General features: G+C 38.2%; 1 pseudogene; it reads left to right on the top strand.

Moving 5' to 3' along the window:
• The first annotated feature begins 282 nt into the window (after window positions 1-282).
• Window positions 283-735, top strand: LOC118582960 (annotated as a pseudogene).
• The last annotated feature ends 5,851 nt before the right edge of the window (window positions 736-6,586 follow it).

Below are 6,586 nucleotides of genomic sequence, written 5' to 3'. Positions count from 1 at the left end.
CTGCTTTACCAGAGGCCAGGCTAGATCTGGGGACCCAAGGCCCCCACAATCTCAGAGGGGACACTCTCCTGAAGACTCACTAGTCACCAGAATCCTTGGCCACTTAGGCCAGAAGACCATAGAAGAAACAGGAACTTAGGAACAAAACATCCATCCAAAAAAGATAAATGCAGAAATCAACACCTAAACCTCTAATCATGCCAAATCCAAATGCTTAAATGCCAGTGTAAGAACACAGTGAAGCCTTTTCCGGTGGCGGCACCACGCGGTGAGGAGCTCGTGTTCATACTCCCAGCTATGCCATCCAAGGGTCCGCTGCAGTCCGTGCAGGTCTTCGGATGCAAGAAGACGGCCACAGCCGTGGCGCACTGCAATTGGGGAAACGGGCTCATCAAGGTGAACGGACATCCCTGGGAGATGATCGAGCAGCACACACTGCAGTACAAGTTATTCGAGCCCTTTCTGCTGCTGGGCAAGGAATGATTTGCTGGTGTGGATATCTGGGTCCGTGTAAAGGGTGGTGGTCATGTGGCCCAAATTTACACTATCCGACAGTCCATCTCCAAAGCCCTGATGGCTTATTACCAAAAGTATATGGATGAGGCCTCTAAGAAGGAGATCAAAGACATCCTCATCCAGTATGACCGGACCCTGCTTGTAGCTGATCCACTTCGCTGTGAATCCAAAAAGTTCGGCAGTCCTGGTGCCCGTGCTCGATACCAGAAATCCTACTGATAAGCCCATCTCAAGGATCAGGGTTTTCCTTTGTAATAAACATCCTAGGGTTAATGTTTAAAAAAAAAAAAAAAAAAACCACAGTCAATAACAGAAAAGGCAATATGGTGTCACCAGAACCCAGTTCTCCTATGACAGCAAGGCCTGAACATACCAATGCAATTCAAGCACAAGACAACAACCTTAAAAGTAACTTTATGAAGATGAAAGAGGTCCTTAAAGAGGAAATGAAAAGAATCTCTTAAAGAATTGAGGAAAAGACAAACAAAAAATTGGAGGGAATCAATAAATCCCTGAAATGCCAAGAAAGTCAAGAAAAAAAAACAAGCTAACAAGTGAAGGAAACAGTTCAAGACCTGGAAATGGAAATAGAAGCAATAAGGAAAACACAAACTGAGGGAATTATGGAAATAGAAAATCTGGGTAAGCAAACAGGAACTACACATGCAAGCATCACCAACAGAATACAAGAGATGGAAGAGAGAATTTCAGCTATTGAATATATGATAGAGGAAATAGATTCATTGATGAAAGAAAATATTAAATCTAAAAAGTTCTTAACACAAAACATTCAGAAAACCTGGGACACTAAAGAAAAGAATGAACCTAATAATAATAGTAATGGAGAAGAATTCCAGCTCAAAGGCTCAGATAAAATATTGTAGAAGAAAAAATTTTCCAACCTAAAGTAAGATATGCCTATAAAGGTACAAGAAGCTTACAGAACACCAAATAGACTGCACCAGAAAAAAAGTCTCCTTGCCACATAATAATCAAAACACTAAACATATAGAATAAAGAAAGAATATTAAAAGCTGCAAAGGAAAAATGCCAAGTAACATATAAAGGCAGACCTATCAGAATTATACCTGACTTCTCAATGGAGGCTCTAAAAACCAGAAGGGTCTGGACATATGTCTTACAGACTCTATGAGACCATAGATGCTAGCACAGACTACTATACCTAGCACAATTGTCAATCACCATAGATGGAGAAAACAAGATATTTTATGATAAAGTCAAATTTAAACAATATCTATCCACAAATCCAGCCCTACAAAAGGTACTAGAAGAAAAATCCAACCCAAGGAAGTTAGCTGCACCCACAAAAACACAGACATAAATAATCTAACACTAGCAAAACCAAAGAAGGGAAACACACACACACTATCACCACCACCACCACCAACAAAATAACAGGAATTAACAATCACTAGTCATTAATACCTCTCAATATTGATGGACACAATTCTCCAATAAAAAGACACAGGCTAACAGAAGGATACAAAAACAGGATCCATCCTTCTTCTGCATACAAGAAACATACCTCAACATCAAACATAGACATAATCTCAGAGTAAAGGATTGGAAAAATATTTTCCAGTCAAATGGACCTAAGAAGCAAGTTGCTGTAGCTATCCTAATATATTTTAAACAAAAAATTAATCAAAAGAGATAGAGAAGGACATTTCATACTCATCAAAGGAAAAATTCACCAAGATGATGTCTCAATTCTGAACATCTATGCCCCAAACACAAACACATCCACATTTGTAAAAGAAACATTAATAAAGCTTAAATCACACATTGAACCACACACACTAATAGTGGGAGACTTCAACACCCCATTCTCACCAATGGACAGGTTGTCCAGTCAGAAACTAAACAGAGAAACAATAGAACTAACAGACCTTATGACTCAAAAGGACCTAACATACATCTACAGAACATTCCATCCAAACACAAAAAAAATATACCTTTTTCTCAGCACCTCATGGAACCTTCTCCAAAATCGACCATATAGTCAGTCACAAAGCAAGCCTCAACAGATACAAAAAAAAAAAAAATTGAAATAATACCCTCTGTTTTATGATAGCACCGTTGATTAAGACTAGAGTTCAACAAGAACAGAAACAACAGAAAGTCTACAAACTCATGGAAACTGAACAACTCCCAATTGAATCACCACTGGGTCAAGGAAGAGATAAAAAACAAAATTAAAGGCTTTCTAGAATTCAATGAAAATGAAGGCACAACATACCCAAACTTATGGGACACAATGAAAGCAGTGCTAAGAAGAAAGTTCATAGCACTAAGTGTCTGCATAAAGAATCTGGAGAAATCTCACACTAGCAACTTAACAGCACACCTGAAAGCTACAGAACAAAAAGAAACAAACACATCCAAGAAGAGTAGACATCAGGAAATAATCAAACTGATGGCTGAAATCAATAAAATAGAAACAAAGAGAACAATACAAAGAATCAATGAATCAAAGAGTTGGTTCTTTGATAAAAATCAACAAGATAGACAGATCTTTATCCAAACTACTAAAAGCCAGAGAGAGTATCAAAATTAACAAAATCAGAAATGAAAAGAGGGACATAACATCAGACACTGAGGAAATCCACAGAATTATTAGGTCATACTTCAAAAACCTATACTCCACAAAATTGAAAACTCTAAAAGAAATGGACAAATATCTTGATAGGTACCACATACCAAAATTAAATCAATATCAGAAAAAAAATTTAAATAGACCTATAACCCCTAAGGAAAAAGCAGCAGTCATCAAAAGTCTCCCACCAAAAAAGTTCAGGGCCAGATGACTTTAGTGCAGAATTTTACTAGATTTTCAAAGAAGAGTTAATATCAATACTCCTCAAATTATTCCACAAAACAGAAACAGAAAGAACATTGCCAAATTATTTTTGTGAGGCCATAGTCACCCTGATACCCAAATCTCACAAAGACTCAACAAAGGAAGAATTACAGACTAATCCCCCAGCCCGTGAACATTGATGCTAAAATACTCATAAACAGAATCCAAGAACATATCAATAAGATCATCCACCATGATCATATAGACTTCATCCCAGATATGCAAGGAGGTTCAACATACAAAAATCCTTCAATGTAATCCACCATATAAGCAAACTGAAAAGAAAAAAAAAAAAAACCCACATGATCATCTCATTAGATGCTGAAAAAGCCTTTGACAAAATCCAACTGCTCTTCATGTGAAAAGTCTTGGAGAGATCAGATATATAGGGAACACATCTAAACATAACAAATACAATATATACAAAACAAAAGCCAATATCAAGTTAAGTGGAGAGAAATTAAAAGCAATTCCACTAAAATCAGGAACAAGACAAGAGTGTCCACCCTCTCCATATCTATACAATGTAGTACTTGAAGTTCTAGCTAGAGTAATAAGACAACTAAAGGAGATCAAGGGGATACAAATTGGAAAGGAAGAAGTTCAAATATCACTATTTGCAAATGTATTATAGTAAACATAAGCAACCCCAAACATTCTACCATGGAACTCCTATAGCTGATGAACACCTTTAGTGAAGTGGCTGGATACAAGATTAATTCAAAATCAGTAGTCTTCTCAAATACAAATAATAAATGGACTGAGAACGAAATCAGAGAAACACCTTCACAATAGCCACACAAATAATATAAAATATCTTTGGGTAACTACCATGCTTCACATTAGCCACCAATAATGTAAAATATCTTGGGGTAACTCTAATCAAGCAAATGAAAGACCTGTGTGACAAGAACTTCAAGCCTTTGAAGAAAGAAATTGGAGGAGATATCAGAAGATAGGAGATCGCTCGTGTTCATGGATTGGTAGGATTAACAAAGTAAAAATGGCAATCTTACCAAAAGCAATCTACAACTTTAACACAATCCCTCATTGAAATTCCAACACAATTCTTTACAGACCTTAAAAGAACAATACCCAACTTCATATTGAAAAACAAAAAATCCAGGATAGCTAAAACAATCCTGAACAATAAAAGAACTTCTAGAGGTATCATCATCCTTGATTTCAAGCTACAATACAGAGCTATAATACTAAAACAACATGGTATTGGCATAAAAACTGACAGATCAATGGAATCGATTCAAAGACCCAGATGTAAATCCACACACCTATGGATGCCTGTCTTTTGACAAAGAAGCCAAAATTATACAATGGAAAAAAGAAAGTAACCTCAACAAATGGCACTGGAATAACTGGATGTTGGCATGTAGAAGAAAGCAAATAGATCCATATCTATTAGTCTAAACAAAACTCAAGTCCAAGTGGATCAAAGACCTCAACATAAATCCAGCTACACTGAACCTGATAGAAGAGAAAGTGGGAACTAGCTTTGAACACATTGGCACAGGAGACCACTTCCTGAACAGAATACCAAGAGCACAGACACTAAGATTGACCATTAATAAATAATTTCATGAAACTGAAAACTTTCTCTAAGGCAAAGGACACTGCCAATAGGGCAAAATGGCAGCCTACAGAATAGGAAAAGATTTTCACCAATCCCACATGTGACAGAAGACTGATCTCCAAAAGACATAAAGAACTCAAGAAACCAGACATCAACAAACTAAATAATCCAATTAGAAAATGGGGTACAGATCTAAACAGAGAATTCTCAACAGAAGAATCTCAAATGGCTGAGAATCACTTTTAAAAATGTTCAACATCCTTAGCCATCAGGGAAATGCAAATCAAAATGGCTCTAAGATTCCAAACTTACATCTGTCAGAATGGCTAAGATCAAAAGCACAAATGACAACTCATGCTGGAGAGAATGAGAAACAAGGGGAACCTACCTCCATTGCTGGTGGGAGTGTAAACTTGTACAGCCACTTTGGAAATCAATATGCAGTTTCTCAGAAAATTAGGAATCAATCTTCCTCAAGATCAAGCTATACCAATCTTGAGCACATAGCCAAAAGATATTCAATCATACCATGAGGACACTTGCTAACTATGTTCATAGCAGCTTTTTTCATAATAGCCAGAACATCTAGGTTGAAAACAACCTAGATGCCCCTCAGTCAAAGACTGGATAAAGAAAATATGGTACACCTACACAATGAAGTATTATTATTGAGCTGTTAAAGACAATAACATCATGAAATTTGAAGGTAAATGGATGGAACTAGAAAAAATTATCCTGAGTGAGGGGAACCTAGACCCAGAAAGACAAACATGGAATCTACTTACTTACACGTAGATATTAACTGTAAAGTAAAGGATAACCATGCTCCAATCCACAGACCTAGAGAGGCTAGGTAATGGAGGGTGGGGGACAAGGAGAGACATCCAGATCTCCCTGAGGGGGGGATAGAAGCGATTGTGTGGGTGCACTGGGGAGAATGGGGATGGGAACATGAGGGATCAGGTTGGGAGATGTATGGAGAAGGACAGTATTGAAATAGCTGACTGAAAAGTGGGTGCATTTCCAGGTAAGGTAGAAATCTAGTGCAAGGAAAACTCCTAGAAACCTACAAGAATGACCCCAGTTAAGACTCCTCACAATAGCAGATATGTAGCCTGAACTGGTTATCTCCTGTGACCAGACAAGACTTCCAGTGGAGGAACTGGGACACTAACCCAACCATATAACCTTTGACTACAGTCTATCCTGCCTGTGAGATTTCCTGGGGTAAGAGTGGTGCAGAGATTGAGGGAGTGGCCAACCAATGACTGGTTCAGCCTGAGATCCAGGCCACAACAATGAGCCCACCTTGACACTGCCTGGAGTGCTGGGATGCACAGTCTGGATGGCCTAGAGACCTAGGATAGAACCAAACGTGACGGGAGGAAATAAAGTCAATATAATGGTGTTTATATTTTGCTATACTCATAGATTAATGACCACCCCAATTGTCATGAGAGAGCCTTCATCCAGCAACTGATGGAAAAAGATGCAGAGACCTTCAACTAAACATTAGCCGGAGCTTGGGGAATCCTGCTGAAGGGAGGAAGGATTGTAGGAGCCAGAGGGGTCAAGAACATCACAAGAAAACCCACAGAATC

Source organism: Onychomys torridus, chromosome 4 (assembly GCF_903995425.1).
Source record: "Onychomys torridus chromosome 4, mOncTor1.1, whole genome shotgun sequence".
NCBI classification, from domain to species: domain Eukaryota; kingdom Metazoa; phylum Chordata; class Mammalia; order Rodentia; family Cricetidae; genus Onychomys; species Onychomys torridus.
The sequence above is the reverse complement of the archived record's forward strand: the minus strand, read 5'-3'. Positions and strand labels throughout refer to the sequence as shown.